Source organism: Lepisosteus platostomus, chromosome 13, assembly GCF_059453375.1.
Source record: "Lepisosteus platostomus isolate fLepPlt1 chromosome 13, fLepPlt1.hap1, whole genome shotgun sequence".
Classification (NCBI taxonomy): domain Eukaryota; kingdom Metazoa; phylum Chordata; class Actinopteri; order Semionotiformes; family Lepisosteidae; genus Lepisosteus; species Lepisosteus platostomus.
This window is the reverse complement of record NC_142623.1, coordinates 29,072,241-29,093,738: the sequence shown is the minus strand read 5'-3', so window position 1 is coordinate 29,093,738 and position 21,498 is coordinate 29,072,241.

The window sequence follows — 21,498 nt, the reverse complement described above, 5'->3', positions numbered from 1 at the left end:
TGTGAACATGCAAACAGATAACATCTCAGGCTGCAATCAAAGGTTGTCCATAAAAGTGGGGAGGCATCAGAACTGGAAGCCATGCCACTGTCCTACCCTCCTTGTGAATATCAAAACCAGGTATGCTGGAAATTTAAGGTAGTAAGTGTCAGGCAAAATGCTTTCATCCTTTTTCAGCTCTTTTAAACCTTTAATTAGTTGCACTGTAGACTATGCTTTCACTTCATGTTCCTGAGACATCACTAAGAACTAGCATTTGTTTAGTGACAGGAGACATGTGTATAATTGGCCTGATATTAGAGGGAAAGGTGATAGTATCGAAATGATCAATATGAGTCTAAAGGACCTAAACAAATACATTTCAAAAACAGAGTAACTTCTCCACTGAACTCTGGCCTTTATCGTTTTTTACAAGCAGAGTTTTGCCAGGCAACATGATCTAATTGCTGAAGATTCCAGTCTTTCATTTACAGCTTTTGACAAACACAGCTGTCAGACTAGGGTGACAGGTAATTAATTAGCTATGCTAAAAAGTAGCATGAATAATTACGATTAAGATGTTATTAAAAGCTGAAACACAGTACAGCACTTAGTTATTTTTTGTTATACTTCATAAAATAAAAACCCTATTAAAAGTTAATTAAAATATTTTTACAAATAGCTAATTACATTCTCCAGACAAAAGTGAATGGTAATATGAATAAACATTGTAGTAAACATTTATTTAATACAGTGGGTCGACATTGATTCCATACCGTCTAACTCTTTCCCAAAAGTCACAATTAGTAATATATTCATTTAATCTGTTTTTTTTATGAATGGATTTCTCAAGTTTATTTTATTTTAAGGATTGGCTTAGCAAATAAAGTAGAAATTATTTAATTATACTTAAGTAATCTAGGAGAGGCAATTTTTCTCAGCTTTACCATATGCAGGTCTCTAGTAATCCTTTGTCAAGGCTGCATGCAGAAAGTAAAGAAAATACTGTAAACCTTAGTTATTCATGACCTAATGAGAAATAGCTACTGTACACCACTACTATTAATTCAATTTCCTGTTTCAGATATAAATCTAACTACATGAGATGGATTTTGATAACAGCTCATCTTTTAAGTGAAGTCCCAAATGGAAGTAAAATAAGAAATTCTACTTAAACTGCCTTTCTGCTCTCTTAAATTCACAAATCTCCCTTAAGCATTAAACCCTGATCTGCACTAGGCATTGCTGAGACAGTTTACATTTCTCACACACTCACTATTGAATGCGTAACACAGTTTATACTCAACTATAACTATTTGCTGTAAAATATTATTCTTGAAAACACTTTCAAACACATATCGGCTAGTTTAGATTTTTTTTATTTTCATGTGTTTATTAAATGTGTTATACAGAATTTTATTAATTTAATTTTTTTAGTTCCAGTTTTATAGATGCTCATAGTGAACTTATTTCTAATTATGAATTTGTTTAAATTTCAGTAAATAATATAAATGGCTGTTTGCATTTACAGTATGTGCAGATTTGAGTTTTATCTAACTTAGAAAACTCTCAAAAGCAATAGTACAATAGTACAAGATGTAAGAAAGAATATTACTATAAATATTTAAATATACATATATTTTCTTTCTGCTAGTTACATGTATAATTAACAAATTCTGGCTTTCTGTTTGCTTGTATTGTCAATTTCACCACCCATTTAGATGAAGTTCCTCCTACATACAATCTGGCTGTTTTTGATTTTATTTTCTTCTGATACCAATTTCACAGTTTCTATGTCCTCAGGGTTATTCAAGTAATTGTTTTTTAAATGTGAAAGCAAGTTGGTCTAAATTCTGCAAACGCCTGAACAGCTTGCCTTCCTACCTACACAATAGATGGAACAGATTCATCAATTAATCAGATCACACAGGTCAGAAATATAGAACCACATTGCAGGTTACAACAGTTCACAACATTCAAGAAATCATTACACTTCTTAAAGCGATCATAATATAACTTTTAATCACTATGTAGTTTATCTCAGGAATAATAAAGACCACTTTAAGTTTGATTTGTGGCAGGCTCTGACAACCTCCCACTAACTCAAGGGTTTTGAAGTAAAAAATCTGTGTATCTGTCTGTCTGCTTGTTAGGGTGAGAATGATATCTACAGCTACTCCTGAACTGTTTGGAATACATGTACTTTTGTGTACAGGGTACCTATAATGGCCCAATATGCATTTGAAAGACATGTACTGTATGATGATGATTTATAAGCCTAGAACACGTTTACTATAGGTTGCTATAATTATCTCTTACTAGCATATTTTTGTAATGCTAGTTAGTGTACATTTAATTGCGAGCTACTGTATTTTCTAAAGATTACTGTTTTTATAGCAGTTTACAAAAGCTTTGTAGCTTTTCTTTGTAGTGCTTTACAATTCAACGTGAGTTTATAGAGCATTGCACAGTTGCCATTTTAATTCTAGAAATACATTTGCCTTATGAAGAAACAACCTTGCTCATTATGTGTCTAATTTCTATCATATAAAACTAGGACTGATACTGTACTGTAACTGCGCTGAGCTCAGTAATGCTGATACAAGACTTTCCTGTGCATTTGTGCTATGTGTGTTCTGTCAGTCATTATGAATAATCACTGTACTTGTGATTAATTACATATAAGATGTAATTAGTTACATGTCTTTTAATTAATACATTTGTATAGTGATTTTCCTCCCAAAGGCGTCCAAGTCGCTTTACTAATAGGAGGGATCCCACCCATTTCATCAACTATTGAAGTGCAGCTGTCCCAATACAGGGTAGATCAGGTATAGAAGTGACAAAGTGCTCAGCAGGTGAACTAAGAGGGGGAAGGGGGCTTTAGGGAGGTCGGAATGTTCAAACTCCCAGTGCAATTTAACCAGGACACTGGGTGTAGTCAGGACTTCTGTTTAAAGTGTTTTTTTGGGGGGGGGGTTGGACATTCAGGTACATCGGGAACATCGACTTGTCCACCAACACCACTTATATTTATATTTTATGTGGACGTGGTTTAGACATGGCTTTTTCAACAGTAGGCAAAAGGTACTTGTACCTCAAAATAGAGGACATCTGTGTAGTCTTCTAAAGATGCAGCAGAAGAGTATTCATTTCCTCTCAGTCTTAATATAGTTAAAGACAAAAACAGTACATGTCAAAAGCAGTAATATAATTATAAACAGCGGAACAATTGCGCATACTGTATATGGTTGTGTGCATCACAATGTTTGTGTATCACAGGCATTTCTTGCATATTTTTCCCCTGGGCCTTTGTCATCTGGATAGCTATAAAATGTCTGTTGTGAAGACTGAATGAATGACTTGGACAGCTTTCTGATGATTGGTCTGTCAAAGCTAGGGCAGATTGAAAAAAAGTGACATGCAGTCCTTAATATATAACAACCACACATTTCTTCATTGTATGTATTCTAAACAACTTCAGAAATGTAGTTTCTAAACTTTGTTTAAAATGTTTTGGGGTTTCTTTTAATTGTGGATTTAGATGGATTTATAGAGGTGTATATGTTCAAATTGACATTTATTAGGTGTTCCAGTTTCCTCTTACCTCCAGAAATATACAGACTACATATTATGAGCTCTTCTAAATTGTCCCCTTCCTCTGTGCCCTTTTATGGACTCACATCCATCTTTCACTCTCTGCTGTAGACATCGGCTGAAACTTGTGGTGACCTTCACAAGGATAAGCAGCTTACGGATTATGGATGAATGGATGGATGTTTTGAAGTGGAAGTTGAATTTGCTTGCCTGTCACTGACATTTTCAGTAGTTTTGATCTACAGTTACTTAAACATGGCAAGTGACAATACTATAGCTGTGGTCACTTCAAAAACTCCTGGCAAAGAAACTATTAATATTTGTTATCCAGGTATGCCATAATAATCTACACCTGACCCCCATTCTTAAAAAAAAACAATTTATGGATGTGTAGAGAGTAACATGATTTTAATGATGAGGAACACCTGACAGAGAGTCAATTAGATTTGATTGGTAAATGAGATGGGTTATATTAGCTGCTCATGTATAATTTACCTTGAGCTGCTATGATCATGTTTTTGAAGATTCTGATAGATGTGAATTAAAGATGCGATTTAATATTCTTCTCCCACAAACTAAGATCTATTTATAGCAGTGAGTGTTGTTATAATAGTAGAAACCCTGGTGGTGTCTTTGAAGATTTATGTTATTGAGAAGTCATAATTTATCTCCATATTACAAAATAGATTAAGTCACACCACAATATATTGGGATAAGATATATCCTGTATCACAGTACCAAAAAATTATTCCAACCCTAGCGAGATTTGAAAGTTTTATGGGAATAACACTTATATTTGACTGCATTATGCTTCTCCTGTGTGCATTTACAAGATGTATATTTTTCATTTTATTAAGCAATTTAGAAAACCTGGAGATCCTGATTACAGTTTGATCATCTAAAACACAGAATTAATGTTGATTCAAAAGTAGCACTGCTATTGTAAATTAAAAGAGCAAGGTATTTTACTCTGTCAGATAATTAAAGTTAAGAAGCGTGGATAAAAAGGTCATTTTGTAGTAAAGTGATTATTTCACAATGTGTCCAAGAGGTTTTCATTGGCAATAAATGAACTCTCGAAGCCTATTAAACAGCAGAGACACTCAGGACTTTGTAGTGTGAGCTGGAGATTATTATATATCATGTTCACAACAGCTATCAATAGGATTATTGCTCTGATGATTAAACAAAATTGTTAGAACTGCTTACATTTAGAATCCCAGTCATAAAATGTGCATCAACATTTACAAGATAAACAGCATAGCTGTGAATAAAAAAAAATGTTCAAAAAGCTAACTCAGTATATAAAAATAAATCTAGTGCTCTTCCTGGTAAAAATGTAATATTAAAATGTAGTGCACTGAAATTTGTGTAGTTTGTAACTGACTTGCAGCATGAATGTAAAGGTTGGAATTAATTCCTGTTATGCAGCACAAGGTGTAGTGAAATTAGTCTTTTTTTAAGTAGCTAGAGGGCTAAAAATGTAAAGTGATGAGTGAAGCTGCAAAAATGAAATTGAGCCAGATCCAAATATAGCTGACAAAGTAGCTTTACATTTGCTGGTATACAATCTTTTTTTTATTTAATTTAAGGATGCTCAGAGAGGAAGCATTAATCCTGCACATAAAACACACCTTCCAAAAATAGAATATTAAAACCTGTATACTGATGTTTTATGTCACAGACACAATACATTTGGAAAGGCACTTTTAATTCATGAGATGTAAATCCATTCCTAAATGCCAACTGTGCCTTGGTTTTCAATAAGAGTATGAAAATATCAATATCAACAAAATTATATCATGTGTCCTTAGCTATAAATTAAAGTTTAAGCTTCTTAATAATTTAAACTTTATACAATTTAGTATAATGCTGTACATTATCTGGTACTTTATGTGGTAATCAAGTGATAGCAAAATTGTCATACAAAATCTACATTATCATTTGTTGACTATCAGTTTCAAAAAGTGTAATTAATTGTATGATACAGTCTTTCTCTTTCAAGGATAAGTCTGAGTGCTTATAATCATTGTGTTCACATTAGCTAAAAATTTATTTTTTATTATGATTAAACCTCAGTCAAAAGTAAGTTGGATATTGTCACAAACCCAGAGTTCCAGCTGAGCTATCAGTAGTTTTTAGTTGCTGTCATTGCACAATGTTATAGGTTTTTCATACACTCAAATTATCCTTTGTAGCTAGTTATTACACAATAATGCACGTTCTTGTAGTACCAACATCATTTTTTGTCATTATGAGATAATTTTCTGTTAATTATAAATACACATTAAATATTTTTTCCTTGATGGCAGAACTACTTAGAATCATGCCAAAAATTGAAAACAACTTTAATGTTCATTGAACATCACCTCTGTGTTTTTAACAAATTAACAAATTTAACAAAATAAAAATACACTAGCTCAAAGTATGAATAAGACCGATCACAGCTAAAATAATATAAATAATTATTTATCATTTAATGGGTGACATGATGAAGTCAAAACATTTTATTATTTCAGGATAGAGTAGATCATTCCCCTTTAAAAAGCCACTGCACCCAATGAGTTGTACTCCTTGATTCTTGGAGGCTCCATGTCCCAGCAGTCCACTTTGGCACACGTGTGTCACTTCAGTGAGAAATGACAATTCCATTTTGTATGTTACCTGACATACATTTTGGCCAAAACCTTTTTGTTTTACTGTCAAACATGTTGCATTTGTGATCATGAGATTCATATGAATGATAAACACAGCATAATATGTGTATCGTTGTATTTTTAATGAATCCATGCAAATATTAAATCCAGAGATTTCAAGTGAAAATTAGTATTGGGGCACTTGTGCTATAATTACCTTTCAGAGCCATATCACCCTGCAACTCCCAACTGGTAACCCACTGAAGCTAAGCAGGTGTGAGGCTGGTCAGTACCTGGATGAGAGACCACTTGGGAAACACTAAGGTTGCTGCAGGAAGTGGTGTTAGTGGGGCCAGCAGGGGGTGCTCATCCTGCGGTCTTGTGTGGGTCCCAATGCTCCAGTATAGTGAAGGGGACACTATACTATAAAAAGGCGCTGTCCTTCGGATGAGATATAAAATCAAGGTACTGGCTCTCTGTGGTCATTAAAAATCCCAGGACATTTCTCGAAAAGAGTAAAGGTGTAACCCTGCTATCCTGGCCAGATTTCCTATTGGCCTTTAACAATCATGGCCTCCAAATAATCCCCATATCTGAATTGTCTTCATCACTCTGTCCTCCTCTCCATTGATAGTTGATGTTTGGTGAGTGTTATGTGGCTACTACACATCATCCAGTGGGGCTGCACGTTGGTGGTGGTGGAGGGGAGTCCCCATTATCTGTAAAGTACTCTGAGATTACACCATTGTTGCCGTATTACGTCATCATCAATCAACTTCTCAGGCAATCAGAACTCAACTTCTTCAGTATTTAACTTGGAGGTTTTCAGAATGAAGGGGCCTTTCACTCGATTTCAGTGCTGTTCGGCTTCGGCTTCGGCTTTGGTTTCGCTTTCGTTTTGCTTCTGCTTCGTCTCTCTTTGTTTTCTTTCGTTTCGCTTATTGTGTTTCTGTATAGTGTCAGCTTTGTTGGTTTGTGTTCGTCTCCTTGTACTTTCGTTTGTTTGTATTATCCTTTACTTCACCATTACCTTGCCCAAACGAGTTATATCAACCTCTGTACTCGTTTGTACCCTATTCTTTATGTCTTCTTTTGTTTTCCCTTATTTGTATTCGTAGCTCACTTGTGTATTTGTGTGAACTTTTGTGTAAAGGGTTAGTTGAGTTTGTCGGGTACATTGTGCACACTAAGTTGGTCTTAGTATTAGAAACACTAGTTTAGGATGGGTGAGTGCCTTATGTCTTGTATGGTTTTGGGTAGTTAGTGAAGGTTAAACTAGTGCATTAGGAGACGCCAAAGACCGAGTGTTTCGGGTTTTGTTTTGGTAGTTAGGTCAGCTTAACGTCCCTTTATTAGCCAGCTCCATTTTGTTTTTTTCTTTCCTTTGGCACCGCTCAAGTTCCTTTTCCCTGTGTGTTGTTGTGTTTTGTTTACATGCCAGTCACTTATTCACTTTTAAAATAAATCCCTTTTGCACCAAACTTGCTGTCATGCTTCCTAAGTCTCCATCAGAAACCCACCTGCATCCAAACCCATCCTAAATGTTACACCCCTTTACCCCTAGACACCTGGGGTCATAACATATCCTGTTACATATCCTGTACAGCAAATAACTTAATGAAGTCTGTGACCTGATCACTTAGCTCATCAAACTCTTTGTATAATCATTTAAGATGCTTTGGTGTGACCACTTACCTATTTTTGCATGTTCTCACTTCAAGGCTTTGTTTTAATATTTAAACTATATGATCAAATGGATTTAGATTAAGAAATGGACTTGGCTACTCTACAGTTTTTCATTTTTCAATCCTCAAAATCCTGGGTCACTGTCATGCTGCATGGTGAAGTGTTGCAAAATAAGATTGGAAGCATTTTCTTCCACATAAGAAGATTTTTTTTTCTGTTCCTGCCATCATCTGTTACATCCGCAATAAAAACAAGTGAGCTAGATCCAGAGTTGGTCATTGAGTGCTCATTACAAGACATTACAGTACCTCCAAGCATCAAAACATGCTCCAAAATTCAAAAATGAGAGTTTTTGATACCACACTTTATGGACAGTGGAGACCAAGGTAAACCTTACTGAAGTGATGGAAAAGTTAAAGTGTGGTGAAAGAAAGGAAATTCAGATGCTCTGATGAACAATACCTCATCTGTGAAGCATGATGGAGGCAATGTCATTTATGGCTGGCTGTGGAAGTAACTCACGTGTCAGTAGCTGAAAATTGATCCAAAGGTAGGAGAGCGGGGAAAGACAGAGTATGATGAGCAGGACAGCAGACTGACGGGTGCAAAGCCACAGATTAGACAAATGCAGTGACTAATTGAATTATCTTCCTATATTTATACCCAGGAGAATTATGGAGAATTGAAATCTGTTTTCCGCATGATCTTTCACTATAATCTATACTTAGAAAGTTTATTTAAGGAGAAGCTTGGATGTTAATATTACTCTACTCCATTTTATGTTTTATTGATTCAGTTTGTACTGATATTGCAGTTGCTACAACCCTACACATTAAGCTTAAGCATTAAATAAAGAAAAAATTGTAATTTGATCTCCTGAGGGGTTTGTTTAGATCTGAAAAGATTCCATTTGATGTGATGATCTAATACTTTTATATCTATCTGCCACAAGGGCAGAAGATTTTATTTTCAGTTTAAATTTAAAGTCTTGTAGCAATTCATGATAAAAGCTAAAATTCTTCAAAAATACCACCTATATAACATCAACATCAGCAAAATTGTATTCACTGTTTGAGTCATGTTGGGTCAAAATTACTTGTAACTTGGAATTAATATACAATGTTAGCCCATTCAAATTCAGTTTACTATTCTGATCCATGTATTATTTAAGTTGTCTCTACGATACTATAATTATGCTGTACTGTACTTTGCTGTAAGTTTCTAATCTGTATTTCTGATAAGTGTGAGAATCCTGTGGCATGAAAGGTGATATAAAAATAAAGTTTGTACTGTACTGTATTGTACTAGAGTTTGTGAGGTTTTGCCAAAGTACATCTTTGTAGGGGATGCTGCCAGGAAATAGAACAGGCTGCACTTTTCTTTGGCAGAGCTGTCATAGAAATAGAATTGCTGCTCAACAGATATGACAGAATGCTCAACAGAATGTATTGAATCATGACATTCATGGTAGAATGTTATTCAAATTTTTAACGCCCTTGGGACTTTCTGCACTCTCTGAATAATCACCTGGCAGCAGGTTTAAATTGAATAGTGAGCTGCAAAATGTTCTACTAAAACATCTTCTTTGATGACTGTTTTCCATTTGCAGCTGTGGAGCTCTGACGTTCACTTTTTTAACCTCTGAACAAGATGGTTTATATGAAATTGAATTTTTACAAATAAGTATTTTTAAGGGTTTACATCCACGTGAAAGTTAATTTGCCCCTTGTGGAAAAGACTATTTAAAAAAAATAAAAGAGATGTGTTCTGATCCCTTTATGAGACATTTGGAAACCACTCTGGGCCTGACTGCCTGGGTTTGAGGGTTACCAGGTGTGAGGTTATGTGAGCAGAAAGTACATCTTTACACCCTTTAATGTTCATTAGAGCATCAAAAAAGCTGTTTGAATCAATGTTGCATGAACAAAAGCCATACAATGTTTGAACGTTGATTCTCTGGTTTATGGCCCTCTTAGATTTTGGCAACAGTTTTTTTACCCTGATCTTGTCAGCTCTCAGAAGGTAAGTATGGCTAGGCCTGGCATTACTAAGATGAGATACCGCAGAGGAAAAACAGGTTTTGAAAAAGTAGGGGGTCAACCCAAGCGTCCTGGCTAAATTATACAATCTAGCCTACCTAAATTTCTCCCTTAATTAAAATTCTCTACATAAACTGTTGTCTAGCAATGCTGCTAGCTGCTCTGTGTTGCACTTACAGAAAGTTGTAGGTGGGTCCCTTCCTGTATGTAAAGCATTTAAAGATCCATTGGAATAAAAACCTGTATATACAGAAATTATTATAATTAATTATAAATAACAAATACCAAAAGAACCAGGAAGATTCTTAAAATCAACCTATGAAGGCATCCATAGTATTTTATGATATATACTGTACAGAGAGGAGACAAGTGTCTTTATGTAGTTAGTCTTTTAAAATAGAATATATATATATCAATAAAATTACAACACAGTCAGAGGCGGTTCATGAACAGATTATATTGTCTGACAAATAAAAGTTCCTGTGTTAAACATTTATAGCCAAAAAGAAAAATAGCAGTTCCACTTGCATCAGAGATTTAGAGCTCACAAGCACTTTCACAAGCACCAAAGAATCAAAAAGATGTAGAGTTTGTACACTAACATACAGTAATTTGAAAAGTTTCAAACACTTGATAATAACACATAATGAAAAATGCAAATACTGAGAATGAAAACCTTATATGCTTTTCACCATTTATGGTTTAACTAGTGTTCATCTCCGAAGGGGTCAGAAGACCTGTTTAATTATTCTTTTGTAACCTTGCCTTAATGGACAAAAAGAAGTATTGGCTTCTCAGAATCTCACAGTACAAATCTTCTCATAAAAATGAACAAAACAGAAAAGCAGAAAGGAAAGTTTCACTTGGAACACATCAAATACTTTTCTTCAATGATGGATTTCTCTTTTGAAAGTCTGAAGCTCCTGAAATCAGGTAATGTCACAGAACAAAAGTCTACAATCTGAAAAATGAAATGGTAAGAGTTAAAGTGTTTTAACATTGCATATTTATTAAAATGTGTCAATTAATGTCAAACAACATTCAAATTTACTTTCAAAAAAGTGGGGGAAAAATGAAAAACAGAAGCTGACATAAAATAGCATGGATCATTTGAAATATTTTTTTCAAAATGAATCAGATCGTGCTACCAAAAACACTGAAATACACTATGTCCATTGTAGACGAGTAAACAGAAAGAAATATTGAAGCAGATAATGTTAAAAAGAAAGCATAAATAAATAATACATTTTAAAATAGCCTGCTGAATACCTGTGCAACAGTCAGAAAAAAATTAAACCATGGTATCTCCAGGGCCATTCAATGTTAGTAAAAAGAAAAGAGAAGTACATTAGGATATACAAAATTATTTTGACTAGTCTATTCTTAGTTAGCAAACACAAATCAGAAAACAGCTAGGCAATGAGATAGAGTTTTCATCCTAGTGATAATTAGTCTAAGCACTTCCTTACCCATCACACACATTTCACTACAGGACTGCTGTCAGAAGGCTAAGGGTGTCCTTGGCCTGTTACCAAGTAGGAGGTTGCAGCTGCTCTGTCTTCCAAAGCAACCAGATGGGCATTCTTCAGGCTGCACAGTACCAGAAGTACTATGGTGATCTCTACTTAAATTCTATTGGTCTAAATTGCAAATTAGAAGTCACTGTTCTATATCAATTTATATCTTGTTGATCTTATGGATGGTACTAAAGGAGATGATCTTATTCCTTTTTTACAAACACAAATCTACCAAAATTGCTGCCCCTTTTGGCCAACTTTTTGACTACTACCAGGCCAATACAAATAAAAATATTTTTTGTGATCCATGTGTCCAGTTAATTTAATACTATTTTTTTCTAATCTCCCTAACGTTGACATTTAATATCTTGTTCTGGAATGAACATGGCTTGAATTCACCCATGAAGTAAGATAAATGTTTACAATCTTTTATGCTGTAAGAACATTCAAATCATTTTACATCAAATCCCTCTCAAGTCAAGTAATGGTCACAAAAATTAAAATAAACACTATAAATGCATTATTCATTCTTAAATGTTAAATAAAATATAGACAGTTTTTTTAGCAATTGATATGAAGATAAATATTCCCACTAGTAATCTGAAGGTTGTTTCTGGACTCCTTTTACTTTTTTCCAGGAAATACAGTACTCAAATTCATATCTGAATATTGTTTGGCTTTTCAGCTGAGACTGTCTAAGGCATTTTGAACTCAGGGAGATCGATTGCTGGCCAATTGAAAAAGGTTTAATTAAGCGAATTAGACTTCAGGATCAGGGCCAAATGTTTGATATTTAAGATTTGTATGACAAACTTCCAAAATGTAGAAAGTAAACTTTACTAATGTGTAATGCATCATATTAATTGCAACAGTTTGGGGATCTGTTTTTACTTGTGGGTAATAGATACTGAAGGGAATAAGCTGAACACATGTGGGGGACTAAAAGTGCCTTTCCAAATCCATCTATCCACCTTCTAACTGCTTTATTGAAAAAAGCACAGGTATTTGGGGCTTACAGGTGCAAGGCACAGATAAACCATGGCTGGGGCTCCAGTCCGTCACTGGACAACACACAGACACAAATGCAAACACTCCACACAAGGGCCAATTTACCTACCAGCACATCTTTGGACTGTGGGAGGAAACTGGAGCACCCAGAGGAAACCCATATGCAAACATGGGGAGACCATACAAACTCCACACAGACAGCATCCCCGGTCCCGAATTGAACCTAGAATCCCAGATCTCCTATGCAGCAATGCTAACCACTGTGCCAATGTGCTGCCCCTCTCCCACATCATTTGTTCAATTTCACTTGCTGCTTTTTGGTGCAAACCAGTATCTTCTCTGACCTTGGGTTTTCAAGCTCCTTGAACAATCAGAGACCCATTTGTCACTGCTTTACAGGTATCGTCTTTCAATCGAGATGTCTGTGCTGTGTGAGCAAAACCCGGAGGCCGGCCTGCCTGTACTTTAAACAGGTATTTTCCTTCCTCACGGCCTGTATTATTAAAAAAAAAACTGTTGCTCATTGTATTTCAGTCCCACTGCTTTTTTGTCAACTTTTTGAGATTTTGTACCTGCCCAGAGCCTTTTCTAGGAATATTAGATCCTTCAAATATAAATAGAGCAACTTTACAGGAAATGATCGGATTGCACTGGTATGAAAGAAAATATTTAATGATGCAATTAATGTTCATAATGAATATGGAAAAATGATTCTCTATAAGAAACATGTGGAGTATTTTAGCAGTCCCACCATGGTGTACTCGTGTATTAAAAATATGCACTCCAGTTTGCATTATATTTGAAAAATGTGTTTGAATGCTGCTGCTATTTCTCTCATTAATTCTGCAGTAGTTCTAAATAAAAAACTTATCCTAAAGTTAATAGACCAAAGTAGTTTTGATTTAATTATTTACCAAGCAGCAGAAAGTTCAAAAAGACTATTTTTGCAGATACGCTTAGTCTTCATATTGCATTCTCCAATGGTTTACTTTGCTTATTATTTTTATGTGTGCGCCTAAATTTCTTAGACAACATACCCATAACAGGAGTTTGATGTAACCATAGCAACACAGATGTGGATCTCAGCATTTACAAGACAATAGAGCCAATGCTTCTTACACACAGTATGCTAAGCCAGTGTTTGTTTCCCTAATTAGTTGGAAAAATATAATTTGGGGGAAATACAGATCATCAGGAAGGGAAAATGTATATTTTGCCTTGTACCTGTTTCAGATTTTTTTTCTAAGACATTATACTTGGAGATTAGCCCCTTGAGTCAAACTCCCCAATCTGTTATATAACATGATGTACAGAAATACCCAGCCATGAAAAAAATAATCAGATTATTTTTGTAACTTAATGTGTTTATTGCTAAAAGATGGTTCCGTTTCATCATCAGATTCTCATCATTATTTTTTCTGTTCCATTTTTGTAAATGTTTTGTATGTATGTTCAATTCTACCAATAATCAATATAAAGCTACACCTGAATTTTTCATTGGGATACTTGTAGATGAATTACCTGAGCAGGTGATGAATTGCTCTGAATTTTGTCTTCATTTGACTTTTGTGAATCAACAGCTTCAGACATTCTTTTTGATAAACTGATCAACAGTTCTGACATAACCCAAGACAAAGAAAAAGACTATGAAATATAATATAGTATGAAAATCATTTTTCAAAACCAGATGCTCTGAAACCAGTTAAATAACCAAAATTGTTGCGCATTTTCTGGAAATATATATTTCTGCATTGCACTTTCAGTGAATCTGTTAGAGTTCGTCTATTTGCAGGGTTTTAGGATTGCAAATCTTAAGCAGAGAAACTAACAATGCAGTGTGACATTTCTTGATACAAAGGTTATAACTGATTATCCTCATTTCATTGTGCACTATAATTGCATACAGAACATTAGTCTTTTATTCATTAAGATTTTAGTTCACATGTTAATTTTGCATTGTATTAGCATTGCCACACTCACAAAAATGAAACATTGATGTCAACATTAATAAAGTTGTATTGTATTTTTCTCTCACTTTACGTGATATGGTTTACATGACTCATCACAAAGATTTTAGAAAAAAAACATATGACAAGAAAAGGCCATTCAGCTCATCTTTCTCAGTTGTGCTAGTAGCGTAACCTAAAAAAATCAAGCATTCAAGTTAGTTTTATCAGTGTAATAACGTGTCATGTTTTTTTTAGAAAACATTTGTACCTCTGTGTGCTTGCATTGCAGGTGATCTTGAAGCAATCCTGTAAGTGTACCTTGTTTATCCCTTCCATGATTTTGAGTACTAGAATAAGGTTCTCAAACTCGGTTTGCCTTAGCTTGTCTGAGTGTGCTGTTCTTTTCAGAACAGAAATTAATCCGGATCACATCTTTTGCAGTAATACTGTACCTTTCTTGTAGTGTGTTGACAAAAATGGAAGGAGTGTTTCAAGTGATGTCTGATCAATTTCTTGCGTAATTTTAAAATTATTTCATTTGATTTAAAATGTATAGTCTTGACTTCCATCTGTCTACAAGGCCAAAGTTAATACTCAATGTAAACACCTAGATCTTTTAATGTGCACATCAAATTATGTTTCACTTGACAGGGTGTCTGCCCTTGAAACCTCACCTGTTTTTGTATCATCTACAAATGTGATGGGTGTACTGACTCTATAAGAGTAATTACCATTTATATGAATAAGGAAGTCCCATGTTGCTATATGCTGATCAATTCCAGACCTGTGTTGTTTATATGTTCATTTTTGTGTGATACCAAAATAAAAAATCAATCACAAATTCCAAACCTGTTTGCCTTTCACCTTTCAACTGTCACTTTGATGCTTGATCTTCAGTTAATATACAATATAAATCTTTGATTGCTATTTGATTTCTCTAAGCAAGGAGGTTAGCTAGAAAATGTTGCTAAACAATTTTCATATGTTTTCCCTAGCTAATCTACTTGCTCAGAGAAACCTTAGGCAAACCTATTAGGCAAAAAAAATATCACTTCTAAAATCATATTTAAGACCATGTGCTAGAACACGATTTTTGTTCGGACACTTGCCATTTAACTCTGGTAAAATAGTATGCTTACCATCTTTTTACTATATATGTATTGCAATTGGCATTTTCTGATCAGTAGGCACAACCCCCACATTTAGAGAATTCAACCAAAAGTGGAAGCAAAATAAAACTCTTGGGTAACATGATGTGACAAAAACAATATATATTCTCAGAATGTGTTAGGCAAAAAAAGCTACCACTGTTTCTCTTGTTGAAGACAGAATGTGAATTTGCAGTAAAATATTTGAAAAGTGCATTCGAATACTCTAAGAGATACCGTATATATAGTGGTGAAAACACTATATACAGTAGAAGTCTCCTACTCCGACAGCTACTCCCAAATATGACACCACCTTTTGTTGAGTCCCCTGGTAACAATAACAAAAAGAGAGATGCCTTCTGAGCACATACAGTATGTGCTTAATTAAATTAAATAATTCAAAATAAATGTTTAGTATGCAATTTTAAAAAACCTCTATGTATTGTGGTGTCTCCGGGGGAAAGTTTATGTAAATGAAAGTAGTACTCACACCACACTTTTCTTCCCTGAGTTTCATGGCGTTTCTTCCTCCAACCGTCTTCCAAATACAGTCCGTAATCCGTTCCCTTAATCCTGATCCGATCCGAGTTCCAAAAATCCGTAATAAAGCCAATCCGCAATGTATCCTTATCCAGTGTCCGTAATCCAAAAAACCATAAACCGTTTCTCCTTTCAGTAGTCCGTTATTCTTTAGCCCGATCTTTAACATGCACCTCTTTCCTCTCTTTTCCTCCAAACCGCATTCACCTAATTGGCTTCTGCCCTGTTCACTGCCTCCGGGACACTTATATTTTTTCGGTTCCTGATGCGCCTCAGCTGTGTCTCATTGTTTCTCAGGGTAGACCCTTTCCATTTACCGGTCAGCTGATTCTTTTTGGCCGCCATTTTTCTAAGGTCCATATCTAGTATTTTCAGTGTTTCGTTCCGGAAATACCGGTTATGGATGACCCTTCCCCGGGTCCTCTTACATTCCCTCCCCCTGAGATCAGCCCCGACCTCGGGCGATCTAGAAAATAAACAGTGCATTCGGGAGAGGGTGTCTACATTTCCTTGTTTCCTTCCTGGTCTATATACCGCTTGGAATTGAAATCTTTGCAGACTAAGACCCCATCGTGTAATTCTATCATTTTTATCCATATTTTGTAACATCCATGTTAATGGCGCATGATCTGTGTATAATATAAATCGTCTTCCCAATAAATAATACTTCAAATAGTCTAGGGCCCATTTGATTGCTAGACATTCTTTCTCTATCGTAGAATAGTTCTTTTCGTGCAGATTCAACTTACGGCTGATATACAGAATAGGATGCTCCAGTCCTTAAATTTATTGCGACAGTATGGCTCCAATCCCAGTGTCCGAAGCATGAGTTTGTACCATGAAAGGCTTACTGAAGTCTGGTACCTGTAAGACGGGTTGAGAAGCGAGAGTTGCTTTTAAGTCTCGGAAGGCCCTCTCTTCCAAGTCGGTCCATTTTATTTTCTTCATCAGGTCGTGTAGAGGGGCGGCTATGGATGCAAACCCTGGAATGAAACGTCGATAGTAACTCGCCAGTCCCAAAAACGTTCGAATTTGCTTCTTGGTAGCTGGTTTGGGCCAGTTCTTAATTAACTGTACCTTCTGATCTTGGGGCATGATCAATCCTCTCCCGATTATATAACCCAGGTAATTGGCTTCCCTAGCCCCCAGACATTTATTTGGGTTGGCCGTTAATCCTGCTGCTCGCAAAGCTCCAGTCACTGCTTCCAGGTGTTGTAGATGTTGTTCCCAGGTCGGGCTGTGGATTACGACGTCATCCAAGTAGGCGGGTGCAAAATCCCGATACTGTCTCAGAATTCGGTCCATCAATCTTTGAAATGTTGCGGGAGCGCCATGCAGACCGAAGGGTAGGACCCTATACTTTATCTTTTTTGGCCAGCGGCACTTGCCAATATCCCTTCGTAAGATCAAGGGTGCTGATGTATCGAGCGTTACCTAATCGCTCGATTAGTTCATCTATGCATCAAACAGCGAGATCTCATTTAACCTTTTGAAATTGTTGCAAAATCGAATAGTTCCATCCGGCTTGGGGATCAGAACTATCGGGCTAGCCCACTCACCATGGGATTCCTCGATTATTCCCATCTCCAGCATTTTTCCCACCTCTTCTTTAATCAATTTCCTTTTGGCTTCTGGTACTCGATACGGGGTAGCCTTACCTTTTTTCCTGATTCCGTGACAATCTTATGTTTTATAAAGTGGGTTCGACCAGGTGTCCAGGAAAAAACATCTTTGTTTTGGGTTAGGAATTCTTGTAGTTCCTGTTTCTGTGCCGGAGCCACGTGTCCCACGGCTACCGCACCCGTTTCTTCTTCCAGAGAGTCTGGGGAAAAGTGGGTGAGCAGAACTTCGGAACCATGCCATTTCTTCAGCAAATTGACGTGGTAGATTTGATGCTGCCGTCTTCTGTCATGTTCCTTGACCTTATAGTTGACTGGCCCCACCTTTTCCACCACTTCATAAGGCCCCTGCCAGGATGCCAAGAATTTACACTCTGGGGTTGGAACTAGAACCAGTACTCTGTCCCCAATCTGAAATTCCCTCGCAACTGCTCCCCTATTATAAATTTGTTGTTGTTGAGCCTGGGCTTTCTCCAGGTTTTCTTTCACTATGGGAACAATAACACTTATTCTTTCTCTCATCTGTTCCACATGCTCAATGATAGTTTGTAAAGGGGAAGGTTGATGTTCCCACGATTCTTTGACCACGTCCAATAGGCCCTGTGGTTTCCGAGAGTATAATAATTCAAATGGGGAAAATCCAGTCGAAGCCTGCGGTACTTCTCGAACCGCAAACATGAGATACGGGAGCAGCTGATCCCAATTTTTCACATCCTTTTGCATAGTCTTCCTAAGCACGCTTTTCAGGGTCTTATTAAAATGTTCTACTAGACCATCGGTTTGAGGGTGATAAACTGAGGTTCGGATCTGCTGTATACCCAGTAGCTTACATAAGTCTCGCATGACTTTAGACATAAAAGGTGTTCCTTGATCAGTTAGGATCTCTTTAGGAATTCCGACTCGAGCGAACAGTTGTACTAGCTCCCTAGCTATGTTTTTGGCGGTGGCAGCTCTCAACGGAATGGCTTCGGGGTACCTGGTAGCATAGTCCACTCTTACTAAAATATACTGGTGACCTTTGGTGGTTCTGATCAGGGGCCCCACCAAATCCATCCCAATCCGTTCGAAGGGGGTTTCAATAATTGGGAGGGGAATCAAAGGGTTTCTATAATAAGGTTGTGGCGCACTTTTCTGACATTCGGGGCATTCCAGACAGTACTTCTCGATGGCCTTATAGATCCCTGGACAATAATACCTAGAGAGGAGTCTCTCGGATGTCTTCTTTACCCCCAGGTGTCCACCCAGGAGGTGGCTATGGGCCAAGTTGAGGAGCTTCATCTGGTAGGCCCGGGGAACAAGGAGTTGTTCCACTTCTTCCTGTCCCTTCTGCTGCACCTGATATAGGAGATTATTCTTTGTCATAAAATATGGGTAACTCACTGTATTAGGATCAGTACACCACTTCCCATCAATTTTCCTGACATGCCCCCACGCATGTCTCAAGTTCCCATCTTCTAGTTGGGCCGACCCAAACTTACCACAACGTTCTGGGGGTTCCCAGTTCGGTAGATCCATATTTTCAAACTCAACTCCAAGTTCAGCCCCGCCTTCTTGTGGGTCCGTCTCATCAGGGTCGTCGGTAGGGGCATCACCACGGTCTTCCGGGCAGCGGATTGGTCTTAGCCTAGCTGTTTGGACCGTGTTCCAAATCTGGAGGAAATGGGGACAGTCTCGTCCCAGTACGACAGGGTATGGCAACTGCTCAACCACTCCTACCATTGAACGGTAGGTCCCCTGTTCCTCCCTAATCAGGGCCTCTGTGGCATGGTGTCTGTCCACCAAGTCCACGGCCTGATCTAGTGTCTGGGGATCCCCTTCACTTACTTTCCTTTTCAGGTGAACAGGCAGACTCCTCACAAAGTGATCCAACACCACCCTTTCTACCACCTGTCCTGGGTTTAATTCTTCTGGCTGGAGCCATTTCTTTGCCAGATGTACCAGGTCAAACATCTGAGACCTCGTAGGCTTGTTCATCTGGTATCTCCAATTGTGAAACTGGACTGCTCGTATCGCCATGGTTACCCCTAGTCTTGCCAATATCTCCTTTTTCAGAGTCTCATAATTCTCTGCATCTTCCTCTTTTAAATCATAATATGCTTTTTGGGCTTCTCCAATTAAATAAGGGGCTACTCTCCCAGCCCATTGCTCTTTGGGCCATGCATTTCGAGATGCAGGTGGTTAAATACGCTTCCACATCATCAAGCTCAGTCATCTTTTGTAGTGTAATTTGTTCCGCCTGAGCGGTGTCTCTCCCCGCTACTGGGGCCTGCTGGATTTCTTCCCCTAATCTGTACAATTCTGCGCGTACTAATTTTTGCTCCTCTATAATTTGTTAGTTAGTTTCGCTTTGGATTTGGTTCACCTCCCGTTGCGGTTCGATAGCTTCTTGTTGTCCTTTTAATGCCTGGAATTGGGCGAGGGTGGCCTGGGACAACTGCTGTATTAATTGTTCCATAGTTTTTCTTCACACGCGCAAAGCGAAACCCGCACACACACACCAAAAAAAAACGTGCTTTCTTTGATTCTCAAACCCGAGCGGGAGCTGCCCGCATCCTCCACCAATTGTGGTGTCTCCGGGGGAAAGTTTATGTAAATGAAAGTAGTACTCACACCACACTTTTCTTCCCTGAGTTTCGTGGTGTTTCTTCCTCAAACCGTCTTCCAAATACAGTCCGTAATCCGTTCCCTTAATCCTGATCCGATCCGAGTTCCAAAAGTCCGTAATAAAGCCAATCCGCGATGTATCCTTATCCAGTGTCCGTAATCCAAAAACCATAAACCTTTTCTCCTTTCAGTAGTCTGTTATTCTTTAGCCCGATCTTTAACATGCACCTCTTTCCTCTCTTTTCCTCCAAATCGCATTCACCTTATCGGCTTTCGCCCTGTTCACTGCCTCCGGGACACTTATATTTCGGTTCCTGATGCGGCTCAGCTGTGTCTCATTGTTTCTCAGGGTAGACCCTTTCCATTTACTGGTCAGCTGATTCTTTTTGGCCGCCATTTTGCTAAGGTCCATATCTAGTATTTTCAGTGTTTCGTTCCGGAAATACCGGTTATGGATGACCCTTCCCCGGGTCCTCTTAAAGTATTTGCAAAAAATATATAAGCATACCCATATATGACTCAACATCTGAACACAATCAAAAAACATATACATAACATACAAAATTCAGCCTATCATGTTCATTTAGTTTGTTGTAACTTAAAAATAAAAAAAATCAATTAGTATGTTTCAAAAAATATAATGAATTGCTTTATACACATTCAGAAAATCCTACTGTAATTTATTCAAATATGAATGCACTCTAATCATAAATTAGATAGCAACATTAAACTTACAGTAAAGCAACAGCAAAACGATGTTCCAAACAGAATCGTTTAAGTGATGTGAATTATTTTAAATTAGTTATATAAATATTTTAAATTAGAGGCCTCTTATTTAACTTTTTAATGTGATGGATGCACATAATATATTTAGCATAGCAGTTCCATGTGGGATAAGTACCAGGAGATCACTGTCTACTCTAAAACGAGACTGTTGCTTGTCTTATGAATGGTACAGTGGAAAATTATGTTTCACACAAAGAGGTAAAAACAAAAGGAATTAAGACATTCGTTGCAGCTTTGGATAATACTTGGAAACTACCTAGAGACTGACAGCTAGACCCCACTAAGAGAAACACTAGCAAATATTGTCTTGATTGATCAGTCATTTGACAGGTCCAAGAGTGCATCCTGTGCTGTAGATGAAAGACTGCTGGCAGAGGTGTTTGTGATTGC